Source organism: Bombina bombina, chromosome 6 (assembly GCF_027579735.1).
Source record: "Bombina bombina isolate aBomBom1 chromosome 6, aBomBom1.pri, whole genome shotgun sequence".
In the NCBI taxonomy this organism is placed as follows: Eukaryota; Metazoa; Chordata; class Amphibia; order Anura; family Bombinatoridae; genus Bombina; species Bombina bombina.
Window position 1 is genome coordinate 700,842,295 of NC_069504.1, and position 21,362 is coordinate 700,863,656.

The window sequence follows — 21,362 nt, forward strand, 5'->3', positions numbered from 1 at the left end:
TCCCAAGTGGAATTTAATAAAGACATTGGTTTTTAAGCGCAGCCTGGATATCAGTTTTTTCGCTTGATATATATATATATATATATACATATATATATATTTATATATCTTTATCATATATATATATATATATATATATATATATATATATATATATATATATATATATATATATATATATATATATAATTTCCTTCTATTGGCAGTGACAGTCCACGAGGAAACATTCATAACCTATGAAAATTACCTTTCCTGGACACCAGGAGGCAGACACTCCAACAAAGCTTAAATATTCCTCCCCTACCCTCCCAGTAGTTATTTGCCTCGTGTCATGGAGGTGCTTTGTTAAAGAAAACAAAATTTATGCTTACCTGATAAATGTATTTATTTCTGGATATGGTGAGTCCACGACATCATCATTTACTGTTGGGAATATCACTCCTGGCCAGCAGAAGGCGGCAAAGAGCACCACAGCCAAAGCTGTTAAAGGGACACTGAACCTAAATTTTTTCTTTCATGATTCAGATAAAGCATGCAATCTTAAGCAACTTTCTAATTTACTTCTATTATCACATTTTCTTAATTCTCTTGGAATCTTTATTTGAAAAGCAAGAATGTAAGTTTAGATGTGGGTTCATTTTCGGTGAACAACCTGGGTTGTTCTTGCTGATTGGTGGATAAATTCACCCACCAAAAAACAAGTGCTGTCAAGGGTCTGAACCAAACATTGTCTGTCTCATTAGCTTAGATGCCTTCTTTTTCAAATAAAGATAACAAAAGAACGAAGAAAATTTGATAATAGGAGTAAATTAGAAGGTTGCTTAAATTTGCATTTTCTATCTGAATCATGAAAGAAAAAATATGGGTTCAGTGTCCCTTTAAAGGGATAGTTCACCCAAAAAATGTTTTATTTTTATTTCAAAGTATGTGATTAGTTAAGTATGACAGTCAGAAACAATAAATACAAATGTTTACCTTCAAAAAACATAATTTATGTAAGAACTTACCTGATAAATTCATTTCTTTCATATTAGCAAGAGTCCATGAGCTAGTGACGTATGGGATATACATTCCTACCAGGAGGGGCAAAGTTTCCCAAACCTTAAAATGCCTATAAATACACCCCTCACCACACCCACAATTCAGTTTAACGAATAGCCAAGAAGTGGGGTGATAAGAAAAAAGTGCGAAAGCATATAAAATAAGGAATTGGAATAATTGTGCTTTATACAAAAAAATCATAACCACCACAAAAAAGGGCGGGCCTCATGGACTCTTGCTAATATGAAAGAAATGAATTTATCAGGTAAGTTCTTACATAAATTATGTTTTCTTTCATGTAATTAGCAAGAGTCCATGAGCTAGTGACGTATGGGATAATGACTACCCAAGATGTGGATCTTTCCACACAAGAGTCACTAGAGAGGGAGGGATAAAATAAAGACAGCCAATTCCTGCTGAAAATAATCCACACCCAAAATAAAGTTTAATGAAAAACATAAGCAGAAGATTCAAGCTGAAACCGCTGCCTGAAGTACTTTTCTACCAAAAACTGCTTCAGAAGAAGAAAATACAACAAAATGGTAGAATTTGGTAAAAGTATGCAAAGAGGACCAAGTTGCCGCTTTGCAAATCTGATCAACCGAAGCTTCATTCCTAAACGCCCAGGAAGTAGAAACTGACCTAGTAGAATGAGCTGTAATCCTATGAGGCGGAGTCTTACCCGACTCAACATAGGCAAGATGAATTAAAGATTTCAACCAAGATGCCAAAGAAATGGCAGAAGTTTTCTGGCCTTTCTAAAACCGGAAAAGATAACAAATAAACTAGAAGTCTTTCGGAAAGACTTAGTAGCTTCAACATAATATTTCAAAGCTCTAATAACATCCAAAGAATGCAACAATTTCTCCTTAGAATTCTTAGGATTAAGACATAATGAAGGAACCACAAAGTCTCTACTAATGTTGTTGGAATTCACAACTTAGGTAAAAATTCAAAAGAAGTTCGCAACACCGCCTTATCCTGATGAAAAATCAGAAAAGGAGACTCACAAGAAAGAGCAGATAATTCAGAAACTCTTCTGGCAGAAGAGATGGCCAAAAGGAACAAAACTTTCCAAGAAAGTAATTTAAAATCCAATGAATGCATAGGTTCAAATGGAGGAGCTTGAAGAGCCCCCAGAACCAAATTCAAACTCCAAGGAGGAGAAATTGACTTAATGACAGGCTTTATACGAACCAAAGCTTGTACAAAACAATGAATATCAGGAAGAATAGCAATCTTTCTGTGAAAAAGAACAGAAAGAGCAGAGATTTGACCTTTCAAGGAACTTGCGGACAAACCCTTATCTAAACCATCCTGAAGAAACTGTAATATTCTCGGTATTCTAAAAGAATGCCAAGAAAAAAGATGAGAAAGACACCAAGAAATATAAGTCTTCCAGACTCTATAATATATCTCTCTGGATACAGATTTACGAGCCTGTAACATAGTATTAATCACAGAGTCAGAGAAACCTCTTTGACCAAGAATCAAGCGTTCAATCTCCATACCTTTAAATTTAAGGATTTCAGATCCTGATGGAAAAAAGGACCTTGAGACAAAAGGTCTGGTCTTAACGGAAGAGTCCACGGTTGGCAAGAGGCCATCCGGACAAGATCCGCATACCAAAACCTGTGAGGCCATGCCGGAGCTACCAGCAGAACAAACGAGCATTCCTTCAGAATCTTGGAGATTACTCTTGGAAGAAGAACTAGAGGCGGAAAGATATAGGCAGGATGATACTTCCAAGGAAGTGATAATGCATCCACTGCCTCCGCCTGAGGATCCCGGGATCTGGACAGATACCTGGGAAGTTTCTTGTTTAGATGAGAAGCCATCAGATCTATTTCTGGAAGTTCCCACATTTGAACAATCTGAAGAAATACCTCTGGGTGAAGAGACCATTCGCCCGGATGCAACGTTTGGCGACTGAGATAATCCGCTTTCCAATTGTCCATACCTGGGATATGAACCGCAGAGATTAGACAGGAGCTGGATTCCGCCCAAACCAAAATTCGAGATACTTCTTTCATAGCCAGAGGACTGTGAGTCCCTCCTTGATGATTGATGTATGCCACAGTTGTGACATTGTCTATCTGAAAACAAATGAACAACTCTCTCTTCAGAAGAGGCCAAGACTGAAGAGCTCTGAAAATTGCACGGACTTCCAAAATATTGATCGGAAATCTCACCTCCTGAGATTCCCAAACCCCTTGTGCCGTCAGATACCCCCACACAGCTCCCCAACCTGTAAGACTTGCATCTGTTGAGATTATAGTCCAGGTCGGAAGAACAAAGAAGCCCCCTGAACTAAACGATGGTGATCTGTCCACCATGTCAGAGAGTGTTGTAAAATCGGTTTAAAGATATTAATTGAGATATCTTTGAGTAATCCCTGCACCATTGGTTCAGCATACAGAACTGAAGAGGTCGCATGTGAAAACGAGCAAAGGAGATCGCATCTGATGCGGCAGTCCTAAGACCCAACATTTCCATGCATAAGGCTACCAAAGGGAATGATTGTGACTGAACGTTTTGACAAGCTGATATCAATGTTAAACTTCTCTTGTCTGACAAGGACAGAGTCATAGACACTGAATTTATCTAGAAACCTAAAAAGGTTACCCTTGTCTGAGGAATCAATGAACTGATTGGTAAATTGATCCTCCAACCATGAACTTGAAGAAACAACACAAGTCGATTCGTATGAGATTCTTCGAAAATGAGAAGACTGAGCAAGTACCAAGATATCGTCCAAATAAGGAAATACCAAAACCCTATTCTCTGATTACAGAAAGAAGGGCACCGAGAACCTTTGAAAAAAATTCTTGGAACTGAGGCTAGGCCAAACGGTAGAGCCACAAAACTGGTAATGCTTGTCTAAGAAGAGAATCTCAGACACTAAAAAGTGATCTGGATGAATCGGAATATGCAGATACACATCCTGAAAATCTATTGTAGACATATAATGCCCTTGCTAAACAAAAGGCAGGATAGTCCTACAGTAACCATCTTGAATGTTGGTATCCTAACATAACGATTCAATAATGATAGATCCGGAACTGGTCTGAAGGAATTGACCTTCTTTGGTACAATGAAGAGATAAAATAAAACCCCAGCCCCTGTTCCAGAACTGGAACTGGCATAAATACTCCAGCCAACTCTAGATCTGAAACACATCTCAGAAATGCTGAGCCTTTGCTGTGTTAACTGGGACACGGGAAAGAAAAGAATCTCTTAGCAGGAGGCCTTAACTTGAAGCCAATTCTGTACCTTTCTGAAACAATGTTTCTGAAACCAGAGATTAAGAACGGAATTGATCCAAATTTCTTTGAAGAAAACGTAATCTGCCCCATACCAGCTGAGCTGGAATAAGGGCTGCACCTTCATAGGTACTTAGGAGCTGGCTATAGGTTTCTATAAGGCTTGGATATATTCCAAACTGGAAATAGTTTCCAAACTGATACCTCTCCTGAGGATGAAGGATCAGGCTTTTGTTCCTTGTGAGGAAAGGAACGAAAATGATTATTTACCCTGGAAAGAAAGGGAAAGCAAAGTTGACTTAGAAGACATGTCAGCATTCCAAGTTTAATCCATAAAGCTTTTCTAGCTAAAATAGCTAGAGACATATACCTGACATCAACTCTAATGATATCAAAAGATGGTATCACCAATAAAATTATTAGCATGTTATAGAATAATAATAATGCTATAAAAACATAATTTATGCTTACCTGATAAATTCCTTTCTTCTGTAGTGTGATCAGTCCACGGGTCATCATTACTTCTGGGATATTACTCCTCCCCAACAGGAAGTGCAAGAGGATTCACCCAGCAGAGCTGCATATAGCTCCTCCCCTCTACGTCACTCCCAGTCATTCGACCAAGGACCAACGAGAAAGGAAAAGCCAAGGGTGAAGTGGTGACTGGAGTATAAATTAAAAAATATTTACCTGCCTTAAAAACAGGGCGGGCCGTGGACTGATCACACTACAGAAGAAAGGAATTTATCAGGTAAGCATAAATTATGTTTTCTTCTGTTAAGTGTGATCAGTCCACGGGTCATCATTACTTCTGGGATACCAATACCAAAGCAAAAGTACACGGATGACGGGAGGGATAGGCAGGCTCTTTATACAGAAGGAACCACTGCCTGAAGAACCTTTCTCCCAAAAATAGCCTCCGATGAAGCAAAAGTGTCAAATTTGGAAAATTTGGAAAAAGTATGAAGCGAAGACCAAGTTGCAGCCTTGCAAATCTGTTCAACAGAGGCCTCATTCTTGAAGGCCCAAGTGGAAGCCACAGCTCTAGTAGAATGAGCTGTAATTCTTTCAGGAGGCTGCTGTCCAGCAGTCTCATAAGCTAAACGAATTATGCTACGAAGCCAAAAAGAAAGAGAGGTAGCGGAAGCTTTTTGACCTCTCCTCTGCCCAGAGTAAATGACAAACAGAGAAGACGTTTGTCGAAATTCCTTAGTTGCCTGTAAGTAAAATTTTAGAGCACGGACTACATCCAGGTTGTGCAGTAGACGTTCCTTCTTTGAAGAAGGATTTGGGCATAAAGAAGGAACAACAATCTCTTGATTGATATTCCTGTTAGTAACTACCTTAGGTAAGAACCCAGGTTTAGTACGCAGGACTACCTTATCCGAATGAAAAATCAAATAAGGAGAATCACAATGTAAGGCTGATAATTCAGAGACTCTTCGAGCCGAGGAAATAGCCATTAAAAATAGAACTTTCCAAGATAACAACTTTATATCAATGGAATGAAGGGGTTCAAACGGAACGCCCTGTAAAACATTAAGAACAAGGTTTAAACTCCATGGTGGAGCAACAGTTTTAAACACAGGCTTAATCCTGGCCAAAGCCTGACAAAAAGCCTGGACGTCAGGAACTTCTGACAGACGTTTGTGTAACAGAATGGACAGAGCTGAGATCTGTCCCTTTAAAGAACTAGCAGATAAACCCTTTTCTAAACCTTCTTGTAGAAAAGACAATATCCTAGGAATCCTAACCTTACTCCAAGAGTAACCTTTGGATTCACACCAATATAGGTATTTACGCCATATCTTATGGTAAATCTTTCTGGTAACAGGTTTCCTAGCCTGTATTAAGGTATCAATAACTGACTCAAAAAACCCACCTCTTGATAAAATCAAGCGTTCAATTTCCAAGCAGTCAGCTTCAGAGAAATTAGATTTTGATGTTTGAAGGGACCCTGTATCAGAAGGTCCTGTTTCAGAGGTAGAGACCAAGGTGGACAGGATGACATGTCCACCAGGTCTGCATACCAAGTCCTGCGTGGCCACGCAGGTGCTATTAGAATCACTGATGCTCTCTCTTGTTTGATTCTGGCAATCAATCGAGGAAGCAACGGGAAGGGTGGAAACACGTAAGCCATCCTGAAGTCCCAAGGTGCTGTCAGAGCATCTATCAGGACTGCTCCTGGATCCCTGGATCTGGACCCGTAACGAGGAAGCTTGGCGTTCTGTCGAGACGCCATGAGATCTATCTCTGGTTTGCCCCAACGTCGAAGTATTTGGGCAAAGACCTCCGGATGAAGTTCCCACTCCCCCGGATGAAAAGTCTGACGACTTAAGAAATCCGCCTCCCAGTTCTCCACTCCCGGGATGTGGATTGCTGACAGGTGGCAAGAGTGAGACTCTGCCCAGCGAATTATCTTTGATACTTCCATCATAGCTAGGGAGCTTCTTGTCCCTCCCTGATGGTTGATGTAAGCTACAGTCGTGATGTTGTCCGACTGAAACCTGATGAACCCCTGAGTTGTCAACTGGGGCCAAGCCAGGAGGGCATTGAGAACTGCTCTCAATTCCAGAATGTTTATTGGCAGGAGACTCTCCTCCTGACTCCATTGTCCCTGAGCCTTCAGAGAATTCCAGACGGCACCCCAACCTAGAAGGCTGGCGTCTGTTGTTACAATTGTCCAGTCTGGTCTGCTGAATGGCATCCCCCTGGACAGATGTGGCCGAGAAAGCCACCATAGAAGAGAATTTCTGGTCTCTTGATCCAGATTCAGAGAAGGGGATAAGTCTGAGTAATCCCCATTCCACTGACTTAGCATGCACAGTTGCAGTGGTCTGAGGTGTAAGCGTGCAAAGGGTACTATGTCCATTGCTGCTACCATTAAGCCGATTACCTCCATGCATTGAGCCACTGACGGGTGTTGAATGGAATGAAGGGTGCGGCAAGCACTTTGAAGTCTTGTTAGCCTGTCCTCTGTCAGGTAAATCTTCATTTCTACAGAATCTATAAGAGTCCCCAGGAAGGGAACTCTTGTGAGTGGAACGAGTGAACTTTTCTTTTCGTTCACCTTCCATCCATGTGATCTTAGAAATGCCAGCACTAACTCTGTATGAGACTTGGCAGTTTGAAAGCTTGAAGCTTGTATCAGAATGTCGTCTAGGTATGGAGCTACCGAGATTCCCCGCGGTCTTAGTACCGCCAGAAGAGCACCCAGAACCTTTGTGAAGATTCTTGGAGCTGTAGCCAATCCGAATGGAAGAGCCACAAACTGGTAATGCCTGTCTAGGAAGGCAAACCTTAGGTACCGATAATGATCTTTGTGAATCGGTATGTGAAGGTAAGCATCTTTTAAATCTACAGTGGTCATGTACTGACCTTCTTGGATCATAGGTAAAATTGTCCGAATAGTCTCCATCTTGAACGATGGAACTCTTAGGAATTTGTTTAGGATCTTTAAGTCCAGGATTGGTCTGAAAGTTCCCTCTTTTTTGGGAACCACAAACAGATTTGAATAAAACCCCTGTCCCTGTTCTGATCGTGGAACTGGATGGATTACTCCCATTAACAAGAGCTCTTGTACGCAGCGTAGAAACGCCTCTTTCTTTGTCTGGATTGTTGACAATCTTGACAGATGAAATCTCTCTCTTGGAGGAGAGTATTTGAAGTCCAGAAGGTATCCCTGAGATATTATCTCTAGCGCCCAGGGATCCTGAACATCTCTTGCCCAAGCCTGGGCGAAGAGAGAAAGTCTGCCCCCCACTAGATCCGATCCCGGATCGGGGGCCCTCAATTCATGCTGTTTTAGGGGCAGCAGCAGGTTTCCTAGTCTGCTTGCCCTTGTTCCAGGACTGGTTAGGTTTCCAGCCTTGTCTGTAGCGAGCAACAGCTCCTTCCTGTTTTGGTGCAGAGGAAGTTGATGCTGCTCCTGCTTTGAAATTACGAAAATTAGACTGTCTAGTCTTGGCTTTGGCTTTGTCCTGAGGCAGGGCATGGCCTTTACCTCCTGTAATGTCAGCGATAATCTCTTTCAACCCGGGCCCGAATAAGGTCTGCCCTTTGAAAGGTATATTAAGCAATTTAGACTTAGAAGTAACATCAGCTGACCAGGATTTTAGCCACAGCGCCCTGCGTGCCTGAATGGCGAATCCTGAATTCTTCGCCGTAAGTTTAGTAAGATGTACTACGGCCTCCGAAATGAATGAATTAGCTAGTTTAAGGACTCTAAGCCTGTCCGTAATGTCGTCCAGAGTAGCTGAACCAATGTTCTCTTCCAGAGACTCAATCCAGAATGCCGCTGCAGCCGTGATCGGCGCAATGCATGCAAGGGGTTGCAATATAAAACCTTGTTGAACAAACATTTTCTTAAGGTAACCCTCTAACTTTTTATCCATTGGATCTGAAAAAGCACAGCTATCCTCCACCGGGATAGTGGTACGCTTAGCTAAGGTAGAAACTGCTCCCTCCACCTTAGGGACCGTTTGCCATAAGTCCCTTGTGGTGGCGTCTATTGGAAACATTTTTCTAAATATCGGAGGGGGTGAGAACGGCACACCGGGTCTATCCCACTCCTTAGTAACAATTTCAGTAAGTCTCTTAGGTATAGGAAAAACCTCAGTACTCGTCGGTACCGCAAAATATTTATCCAACCTACACATTTTCTCTGGTATTGCAACTGTGTTACAATCATTCAGAGCCGCTAACACCTCCCCTAGTAATACACAGAGGTTTTCCAGTTTAAATTTAAAATTTGAAATATCTGAATCCAGTCTGTTTGGATCAGAACCGTCACCCACAGAATGAAGTTCTCCGTCCTAATGTTCTGCCACCTGTGACGCAGTGTCTGACATGGCCCTAATATTATCAGCGCACTCTGTTCTCACCCCAGAGTGATCACGCTTACCTCTTAGTTCTGGTAATTTAGCCAAAACCTCAGTCATAACAGTAGCCATATCCTGTAATGTGATTTGTAATGGCCGCCCAGATGTACTCGGCGCTACAATATCACGCACCTCCCTCTGAGCGGGAGATGTAGGTACTGACACGTGAGGCGAGTTAGTCGGCATAACTCTCCCCTCGTTGTTTGGTGAAATTTGTTCAATTTGTACAGATTGATTTTTATTTAAAGTAGCATCAATACAGTTAGTACATAAATTTCTATTGGGCTCCACTTTGGCATTGCAACAAATGACACAGGTATCATCCTCTGAATCAGACATGTTTAACACACTAGCAAATAAACTTGCAACTTGGAAATACAATTCAATTAGAATAATATTAAAACGTACTGTGCCTTTAAGAAGCACAGAAGATCTATGACAGTTGAAAATTAATAAATTGAAACAGTTATAGCCTCAATCCTTGTAAACAACACAACTTTAGCAAAGGTTTAATCCCATTAGCAAAGATAACAAATTCTGAAAGCAGGAAACAAATTACAGAATAAACGTTTTTTATCTCAGTCAAACTATAATTCTCACAGCTCTGCTGAGAGAAATTACCTCCCTCAAAATAAGTTTTGAAGACCCCTGAGCTCTGTAGAGATGAACCGGATCATGCAGGGAATACAATGAGTTGCTGACTGAAATATTTGATGCATAGTAAAAGCGCCAAAAAACGGCCCCTCCCCCTCACACACAGCAGTGAGGGAGAACAGAAACTGTCAGAAAACAGATTAAGCAACTGCCAAGTGGAAAAATAGTGCCCAAACATTTATTCACTCAGTACCTCAGCAAATGAAAACGATTTTACATTCCAGCAAAAACGTTAAACATAATCTCTAGTTATTAAACAGCTTTATGTATTTCTTACAGTGTAATTCTAGTGAAGTACCATTCCCCAGAATACTGAAGTGTAAAGTATACATACATGACATTATATCGGTATGGCAGGATTTTCTCATCAATTCCATTGTCAGAAAATAAAAACTGCTACATACCTCTATGCAGATTCATCTGCCCGCTGTCCCCTGATCTGAAGTTTACCTCTCCTCAGATGGCCGAGAAACAGCAATATGATCTTAACTACTCCGGCTAAAATCATAACAAAAACTCTGGTAGATTCTTCTTCAAACTCTGCCAGAGAGATAATAACACACTCCGGTGCTATTTTAAAATAACAAACTTTTGATTGAAGATATAAAACTAAGTATAATCACCATAGTCCTCTCACACATCCTATCTAGTCGTTGGGTGCAAGAGAATGACTGGGAGTGACGTAGAGGGGAGGAGCTATATGCAGCTCTGCTGGGTGAATCCTCTTGCACTTCCTGTTGGGGAGGAGTAATATCCCAGAAGTAATGATGACCCGTGGACTGATCACACTTAACAGAAGAAATTATGATCTGTTACTTGTTGCGCTAAAGCTTCTAACCAAAAAGTTGAAGCTGCAGCAACATCCGCTAAAAATATAGCAGGTCTAAGAAGATTACCTGAACATAAGTAAGCTTTTCTTAGAAAGGATTCAATTTTCCTATCTAAAGGATCCTTAAATGAAGTACTATCTGCCGTAGGAACAGTAGTACATTAGCAGGAGTAGAGACAGCCCCATAACCTTAGGGATTTTTGTCCCAAAAAACTCTAATCTGTCAGATGGCACAGGATATAATTTGCTTAAACGTCTAGAAGGAGTAAATAAATTACCCAAATTATTCCATTCCCTGGAAATTACTTCAGAAATAGCATCAGGGAGATAAAACACTTCTGGAATAACTACAGGAGATTTAAAAACCTTATTTAAACGTTTACATTTAGTATCAAGAGGACCAGAATCCTCTATTTCTAATGCAAATAACACTTCTTTAAGTAAAGAACGAATAAATTCCATCTTGAACAAATACAAAGATTTATCAGCATCAACCTCTGAGACAGAAACCTCTGAACCAGAAGAACCATTATCAGTATCAGAATGATGATGTTCATTTAAAAATTCATCTGAAAAAAGAGAAGTTTTAAAAGACTTTTATGTATACTAGAAGGAGAAATAACAGACATAGCCTTCTTAATGGATTTAAAAAATAAAATCTCTTATGTTATCAGGAACACTCTGAAAATTAGATGTTGACGGAACAGCAACAGGTAATGTAACAGTACTAAAGGAAATTTTATCTGCATTAATAAGTTTGACATGACATGCAATACAAATAACAGCTGGAGAAACAGATACCAAAAGTTTATAGCAGATACACTTAGCTTGGTAGCTCCAGCACTGTGCAGTGATTTTCCTGAAGTATCTTCTGACTCAGTTGCAACGTGGAACATCTTGCAATATGTAAAAGAAAAAAACAACATATAAAGCAAAATTGATCAAATTCCTTAAATGACAGTTTCAGGAATGGGAAAAAATGCCAAAGAACAAGCTTCTAGCAACCAGAAGCAATAAAAAATGAGACTTAAATAATGTGGAGACAAAAGTGACGCCCATATTTTTTCGCGCCAAATAAGACGCCCACATTATTTGGCGCCTAAATGCTTTTTGGCGCCAAAAATGACGCCACATCCGGAACGCCGACATTTTTGGCGCAAAATAACGTCAAAGAATGACGCAACTTCCGGCGACACGTATGACGCCGGAAACGGAAATAGAATTTTTGCGCCAAAAAAGTCCGCGCCAAGAATGACGCAATAAAATGAAGCATTTTCAGCCCCCGCGAGCCTAACAGCCCACAGGGAAAAAGTCAAATTTTAAGGTAAAAAATGTTAAATTAAAATGCATTATCCCAAATATGAAACTGACTGTCTGAAAAATAAGGAAAGTTGAACATTCTGAGTCAAGGCAAATAAATGTTTGAATACATATATTTAGAACTTTATAAACAAAGTGCCCAACCATAGCTAGGAGTGTCACAGAAAATAAGACTTACTTACCCCAGGACACTCATCTACATATAGCAGATAGCCAAACCAGTACTGAAACGAGAATCAGCAGAGGTAATGGTATATATAAGAGTATATCGTCGATCTGAAAAGGGAGGTAAGAGATGAATCTCTACGACCGATAACAGAGATGAAATAGACCCCTTAGAAGGAGATCACTGCATTCAAATAGGCAATACTCTCCTCACATCCCTCTGACATTCACTGCACGCTGAGAGGAAAACCGGGCTCCAACTTGCTGCGGAGCGCATATCAACGTAGAATCTAGCACAAACTTACTTCACCACCTCCATCGGAGGCAAAGTTTGTAAAACTGAATTGTGGGTGTGGTGAGGGGTGTATTTATAGGCATTTTAAGGTTTGGGAAACTTTAGGAATGTATATCCCATACGTCACTAGCTCATGGACTCTTGCTAATTACATGAAAGAAAGATTTTTTTTTTTAATAAACTGAATTTCAACAGGCTTGTCTATACCATTTCTTGCCGTTTAAATACGTACGTTTAGCCCTAAGTTGCTTCGCTGTTGTGACCCACCCTCAAAATGATGTCACCCAGAAGTGTGAACACAGACGAGCACTGAATAAAAGCGCGTCCGTGTTCTTCTTTGCATAGTAATTTTGCTTGTGCCCGGAATTGTTGCGCAGTCTCAGAAGCCACCCTCCTGCACTTCAGTATCATCTTTATACTGAAGGTAAGACGATTTCTCGCAGATCCTTCCTTAGATGATCACTGTTAGTAATGTGTATTGAAATGGTCAGCAGCGTATTGGGAATTATAGTGAATTACGGAGAACAGCAGTGTATAGTGAATTACGGAGAACAGCAGTGTATTGGGAATTACGGAGAACAGCAGCAGTGTATTGGGAATTACGGAGAACAGCAGCAGTGTATTGGGAATTACAGTCAGCAGCAGTGTATTGGGAATTACAGTCAGCAGCAGTGTATTGGGAATTACGGTCAGCAGCAGTGTATTGGGAATTACGGTCAGCAGCAGTGTATTGGGAATTACGGTCAGCAGCAGTGTATTGGGAATTACGGTCAGCAGCAGTGTATTGGGAATTACGGTCAGCAGCAGTGTATTGGGAATTACGGTCAGCAGCCGTGTATAGTGAATTACGGTCAGCAGCAGTGTATTGGGAATTACGGTCAGCAGCAGTGTATTGGGAATTACGGTCAGCAGCAGTGTATTGGGAATTACGGTCAGCTGCAGTGTATAGTGAATTACGGTGATTCAACACTACACAATAGAAAAGCAATGTGTGAATTGAAACAGTAGGGACATAGACAAAAGGTGAAAAGACTGGACGACAATAATTATACAATGAACACTAAATTGCCCATTACACATTAGCCTAAAAATTCAATTTTATTTATGAGACACAGCATGTATGTATGTGTGTGTTTGTGTGTATGTATGTGTGTGTTTGTGTGTATGTATGTATGTGTGTGTATGTGTGTGTGTGTATGTGTGTGTGTGTTTGTGTGTATGTGTGTGTGTGTGTGTGTGTGTGTGTGTGTGTATGTGTGTGTGTGTATGTGTGTATGTGTGTATGTGTGTGTGTGTGTGTGTGTTTATGGGTATGTGTGTGTGTGTTTATGGGTATGCATGTGTATTTATGTTTATGTGTATGTATGTGTGTGTTTATGTGTATGTATGTGTGTTTGTATGTGTGTATGTATGTATGTGTGTTTGTATGTGTGTGTATGTGTGTATGTATGTATGTACTGTATGTGTGTGTTTGTATGTGTGTATGTGTGTGTGTTTGTATGTATGTATGTGTATGTATGTGTGTATTTGTGTGTATGTGTATGTGTGTTTGTATGTGTGTGTGTGTATGTGTGTATATGTATGTATGTGTGTATTTGTATGTGTGTATTTGTATGTATGTGTGCATTTGTGTGTATTTGTGTGTATGTATGTGTGTTTGTGTATGTATGTGTGTGTTTATGTGTATGTGTGTATGTGTGTATGTATGTATGTATGTACTGTATGTGTGTGTTTGTGTGTATGTATGTGTGTATTTGTGTGTATGTATGTGTGTATTTGTGTATATGTATGTGTGTGTTTATGTGTATGTATGTGTGTTTGTGTATGTATGTGTGGGTTTATGTGTATTATGTATGTATGTATGTATGTATGTATGTATGTGTGTATTTGTTTGTATGTGTGTATGTATGTGTGTTTGTGTATGTATGTGTGTGTTTATGTGTATGTATGTATGTGTGTTTGTATGTGTATGTATGTGTGTGTGTGTGTTTGTATGTGTATGTATGTGTGTGTTTGTATGTGTATGTATGTGTGTTTGTGTATGTATGTATGTGTGTTTGTGTATGTATGTATGTGTGTTTGTATGTGTATGTATGTGTGTTTGTGTATGTATGTATGTGTGTTTGGAATATGTATATAGAGGCGCTGGTCTTGAATCTCATATGTATTGTGGTGCACACTGAAGAAAGAAACTTAACTTGTGATTTGCAGGAGTTAACAACAAAATAATGTGCAGTATACTCACTCCGAAAATTTCAGAGTTCAGCTTCTTCATAAGGATCTATATCCTGATTTTCCCATAATGTGCTTTAGTATCTGTAGACAATGGAAATTACACTGCAGGTGATTGTATCTTTAAATTGATATAAAATGCAGTATACTCACTCCGAGTAATTCGGAATCCGGCTCCTCAAAAGTGGTTGGTAACTTTAGAATACTTCCAAGAAAGGCAGCAAAAATACTTGTTATAACAAACAAATATTTATTAAAACATATTAAAAGGCTCTTTTTAGCTTAGCTCTACGCGTTTCAACGACTGAATCGTCTTTTTCAAGAGCAGTAAAAAACAATTGGAAGTGAGTATACTGCACATTATTTTGCTGTTAACTCCTGCAAATCACAAGTTAAGTTTCTTTCTTCAGTGTGCACCACAATACATATGAGATTCAAGACCAGCGCCTCTATATACATATTCCATATTCTACTCACAGTCCTGTTGGGAGAGACTGTTAGAAGGCTGCGGTCACCTAAGAGGGGAGTATTGTGCTCTATTCTAGTCATTCTGTACATTGTGTTGTTAACATCTAACATATCTGTATAGTTTTTGTAATTTTCATGTATGTGTGTTTGTATGTGTATGTATGTGTGTTTGTATGTGTATGTATGTGTGTTTGTATGTGTATGTATGTGTATGTATGTGTATGTATGTGTGTTTGTATGTGTATGTATGTGTGTTTGTATGTGTATGTATGTGTGTTTGTATGTGTTTGTATGTGTATGTATGTGTGTTTGTATGTGTATGTATGTGTGTTTGTATGTGTATGTATGTGTGTTTGTATGTGTATGTATGTGTGTTTGTATGTGTATGTATGTGTGTGTTTATGTGTATGTATGTATGTATGTATGTATGTGTGTATGTATGTGTGTGTATGTATGTGTGTTTGTATGTGTATGTATGTATGTGTATGTATGTGTGTTTGTATGTGTATGTATGTGTGTTTGTATGTGTATGTATGTGTGTGTTTATGTGTATGTATGTATGTGTGTATGTATGTATGTGTGTGTATGTATGTGTATGTATGTGTGTGTATGTATGTGTATGTATGTATGTGTGTTTGTATGTGTATGTATGTGTGTTTGTATGTGTATGTATGTGTGTGTTTATGTGTATGTATGTGTGTGTATGTATGTGTGTGTATGTATGTTTGTATGTGTATGTATGTGTGTGTTTATGTGTATGTATGTATGTGTGTGTATGTATGTGTGTTTGTATGTGTATGTATGTGTGTGTTTATGTGTATGTATGTATGTGTGTGTATGTATGTGTGTTTGTATGTGTATGTATGTGTATGTATGTATGTGTATGTATGTGTATGTATGTGTATGTATGTATGTGTGTGTATGTATGTGTGTTTGTATGTGTATGTATGTGTGTTTGTATGTATGTATGTATGTATGTATGTGTGTTTGTATGTATGTATGTATGTATGTGTGTGTATGTATGTGTGTTTGTATGTATGTATGTATGTGTGTGTATGTATGTGTATGTATGTGTATGTATGTGTGTGTATGTATGTGTATGTATGTATGTGTGTTTGTATGTGTATGTATGTGTGTTTGTATGTGTATGTATGTGTGTGTTTATGTGTATGTATGTGTGTGTATGTATGTGTGTGTATGTATGTGTGTTTGTATGTGTATGTATGTGTGTGTTTATGTGTATGTATGTATGTGTGTGTATGTATGTGTGTTTGTATGTGTATGTATGTGTGTGTTTATGTGTATGTATGTATGTGTGTGTTTGTATGTGTGTTTGTATGTGTATGTATGTGTATGTATGTGTGTGTATGTATGTGTGTTTGTATGTGTATGTATGTGTGTGTTTATGTGTATGTATGTATGTGTGTATGTATGTATGTGTGTGTATGTATGTGTGTTTGTATGTGTATGTATGTGTGTGTATGTATGTGTGTTTGTATGTGTATGTATGTGTATGTATGTATGTATGTGTATGTATGTATGTGTATGTATGTGTGTTTGTATGTGTATGTATGTGTGTTTGTATGTGTATGTATGTGTGTTTGTATGTGTATGTATGTGTGTATGTATGTATGTGTGTGTATGTATGTGTGTTTGTATGTGTATGTATGTGTGTGTAGGTGACAGCAAAGCCTCCTTCTGCCTTCAGAGCTTACATTTTGTCCATATAGCCATCTGCAAAGGGGTTTAGTACAGTCTTTCAAGACCCCGTGAAATGTACTTATGGCCAGGTCTGTGTCATCTATCATAGAGGATGTGCAATGTAACTTATATCAGAGCAGCATAAAGCACAGAGAGTCACTTTGCAGAACAATAATGTTTGTGTCCCTTGCAAATTCCTGTCACACAATAAATGCATGCACTTTCTAACACTGACCAGGCATTGCAATGCCGTATTAAAAGAAAGTGTTATTATGTGAATGGCGTTTCCAAGGGGTACAAAACACAAACACATAAATCTCCAGCGATCGTTCCTGTATGCTGCTCCGGAACTGCTCATTGCTTTGCACATAAACTCTTGACACTGACCTGTGCGTCATAAGTACATTCCAACTCAATAAAGCACAGCATTCATCTCAGAGGGCTTTATGCGTTACGCGACGGCTGTGAGAGATAAAATAACTTGCAAGCTGTGTATGACATTCACAATAAACTGCTGACCGTATGTTTCACATTACTAACAAGGAACATGTAAGAGTTTGTTTGTTTTATTGATGGTTTTCTGATGATATATATATAGTCATCGCTAGCCAAAGTATCAACAATAAAACGTACACCATGTATAAGCAACAGCTCTCCAGGTTGGGACTAAGTAGCGTTACAGGAGGGCTATGAGAGATAACCTTCAAGCTGTGTCTGAAATTCCCAATAAACTGCTGACAGTAATTCCCAATACACTGCTGTTCACCGTAATTCACTATACACTGCTGCTGACCATAATTCCCAATACACTTCTGCTAACCGTAATTCACTATACACTGCTGCTGACCGTAATTCACTATACACTGCTGCTGACCATAATTCCCAATACACTTCTGCTAACCGTAATTCACAATACACTGCTGCTGACCGTAATTCACTATACACTGCTGCTGACAGTAATTCCCAATACACTGCTGCTGACCCTAATTCACTATAGCCTAATTATCACCAAAGTAATATTGAAATGGAGCGCTATTAGTGTCCTGTGCTCTGGAATATGCACAGGATTCCTTTAAAGCGCGTCCCCGGTCACGTGCATGCGCTCACGTGATGTAAAGAGCGCGCTTCTGTGCTAATTAGCATGAAATTGAATAAAGCAATTTAATAGGCCAAGGGGCAGAGTTAGACATTTTTGAAGCACAACCCTTTTATCAGGGTGTTCCAGGGTTGCCGAGCTGAAATGCTAAGAAGCAAACTAAAAAGTTAAAAATATTACATATTGAACAAAACTTTTTTTTAAAAAGTGCTCTACTTTCCTTTTGATCATACTGCGATATTGCTACTAAATAACACCTTTTACATTGAGTGAACTGCTCCTTTAAGTATCACTCCCCTTCCCACAAACCCCAGCCATTCGACCGAAGGGAAATGGAGAAAAAGGAGTAACACAAAGGTGTAGAGGTGCCTGAGGTGTAGACAAAAAATAACTGTCTTAAAATAAAGTGCAGGGTCGTGGACTCACCATATCCGGAAAGAAATAAAATGATCAGGTAAGCATAAATTTTGTTTTCTTTCCTAAGATTTGGTGAGTCCACAACATCATCATTTACTGTTGGGAACCAATACCCAAGCAAGAGGAGACAGAGGACTAGGGAGGGACAAGACAGGCAGACCTAAACAGCACACCGATTGAAGAACATTTCTCCCAAAAGTAAACTCAGTTGAGAAACCTCAGCCGAGGCAAAATATCAAATTTGGAAAAAGTATGCAGAGAGGACCAAGTTGCAACCCTGCAAACTGTTCCACAGAATCTTCATTTTTGAAAACCCAAGAAGAAGAGACAGCTCTCGTGGAATGAGCCAAAACTCTCTCAGGAGGCTGCTGACCTGCAGTCTCATAAGCAAAACACATTATACTTCTCAGCCAGAGAGAAGGGAAGTAGAAGTAGCTTCCTGACCTTCATGTTTTCTAGAGAAACAAACAAACAGGGCAGAGGACTGTTGTCTGTACATAAAGTTTTAAAGCACGCACAACATCCAGGTTGTGCAACAAATGTTCCTTATGAGAAGGATTAGAACATAGAAAAGGAACAACAATTTCCTGATTAATATTTTTATCAGAAACCACTTTAGGAAGAAATCCCAACTTCGTATGATGAACCGCCTTATCCGTATGAAAAATAAGATAAGGCGAATCACACTGCAAACCGAGAGTTCCGAGACTCTCTGAGCAGAAGAGATAGTAATAGGAAACAAAAACTTTCCAAGATAGCAACCTAATATCTATGGAATGCAATGGCTCAAACAGAGCCTGCTGCAAAACTTAAAGGGGCACTGAACCCAATTTTTTTCTTTAGTGATTCAGAGAGAGCATGAAATTTTAAGCAACTTTCTAATTTACTCCTATTATCAAATTTTCTTCATTCTCTTGGTATCTTTATTTGAAATGCAAGAATGTAAGTTTAGATGCCGGCCCATTTTTGGGGAACAACCTGGGTTGTTCTTGCTGATTGGTGGATAAATTACCTTTCTTCTTTTCACAGCCGGAGCAGCTTCCCTCACCCGGAGATCCTCTATTCACACGTCAGCAATGACTAATCCAGTTTCCTCCAATCACGGCATGGCCTCAGGCAATGACTCCCCTGGGGGGAAAGCCGTGATTGGAGGAAGCCGGATAAGTCATTGCTGACGTGTGAAGAGAGGATCTCCGGGTGGGGGAAGCTGCTCTGGCTGTGAAAAGAAGAAAGGTAAGTTTTTAAACAAAATGGCTGCTTTCTAAACTTTGATGAATGAAAGTGCCCCTGTTTTTAATAGTATTTTTAAAAAACGGGCTTTCGTTCATCAAAGTTTACCTTCACTTTAAACACAGACCAAGGCCTGACAAAAAAGATTGAACATCTGGCACAACCGCCAGATGTTTGAGTATCAGCCCTTCTCCAGAACTTTCTGGAGAAAAGACAAAATCCTAGGAATCCTGACCGTACTACAAGAGTAGACCTGGGATTCACAACAATAAGGATATTTACGCCATATCTTATGTTAAATCTGTCTAGTAACAGGCTTGTGAGCCTGAATCATGGTCTTGATGACTGACTCAGAAAAACTGTGCTTAGAGAGAACTAAGTGTTCAATCTCCAAGCAGTCAGCTTCAGAGAAACGAGATTTGGGTGAAAGAAGGGACCCTGAATCAGAAGTCCTTCCTCAGCGACAATCTCCCAGGTGGGAGAGACGACGTCTCCACTAGGTCTGCATACCAGATCCTACGAGGTTACGCAGGGGCTATTAGAATCACCGATGCTCTCTCCTATTTTATACGAGCAATGACTCATGGAAGGAGAGCAAACGGAGGAAACAGGTATGCCAATCTGAAACCCCAAGGGACCGCCAGAGCATCTATCAGAGTGGCCTGTGGATCTCTTAACATTGAACCGTACCTTGGAAGCTTGGCACTCTGCCGAGACCTCATCAAATCCAGCTTCAGCACCCCCCATTTGAGGGTTAAGCTGGAGAACACCTCCGGATGGAGTGCCCACTCCCCAGGATGAAAAATCTGGCTGCTCAGGAAATCCGCTTCCCAGTTGACCACTCCTGGAATGTGGATGGCAGATAGACAGCAATTGTGAGCTTCCGCCCACTGAGACACCTCCTTCATGGCTACGGAACTCCTAGTTCCTTCCTGGTGGTTGATGTTAGCCACTAAGGTTATGTTGTCTGACTGGAACCTGATAAACCAGGCTAAGGACAACTGAGGCCAAGCCATCAGAGCATTGTAAATAGCTCTCAACTCCAAGATGTTTATGGGGAGGGCAGACTCCTCCCAAGTCCATAGTCCCTGTGCCTTTAACGAGTCCCAGACTGCTCCCCAGCCCAGCAGGCTGGCGTCTGTGGTCACAATCACCCAGGAAGGTCACTGAAAGCATGTTCTCTGAGACAAATGTTCCTGAGAAAACCACCACGGGAGAGAGTCTCTCGTCGATTGATCTAGGTCTATCCTCTAAAACAGATTCACATGGTCCCCGTTCCATTGACTGAGCACCTACCTCTAGGAGGAAAGGTTTTAAATTCCATTTAGTCACCCTGAGATACTAAGTCTGCAGTCTATCTGGGACATGCCGTATCCAAGTTTTAAGAAAAACTGAGAATTCAGCCCACCACTTAATCCGACCCCTGATCCGGGCAAAACCCTTCATGCTGGATTAGGCTCAGCTGCGGGTTTTTACTCTATACAACTTGTCTTGTGGTAGAAAAGATCCTTTTTCATCCGTATAACAGAAATTCTGCCAGACCAGGATCAAACAAGGTCTTACTCTTGTAAAGAGAGACCCTAAACTTGGACATAGAGGAATAATCGATTGACCAAGAGTTTAGCCATAATGCCCAAATGGGCTAGCACAACAAAACCAGATATCTTGGCTTCCAGCCTGAGAACTTACATGGTAGCATCATAAATAGAAGAATTGGTTAGTTTAAAAGCCAAATTCTGATCTGAATCTCCGCCAAAGGAGTCTCTACCAA

The 21,362-nt window shown here is 40.0% G+C and overlaps 1 protein-coding gene across 1 annotated transcript in view; it reads left to right on the plus strand.

Moving 5' to 3' along the window:
• LOC128664575 (serine/threonine-protein kinase 10-A-like) overlaps positions 1-21,362 on the plus strand; it is a 345,944-nt gene that overhangs the window by 266,474 nt on the left and 58,108 nt on the right.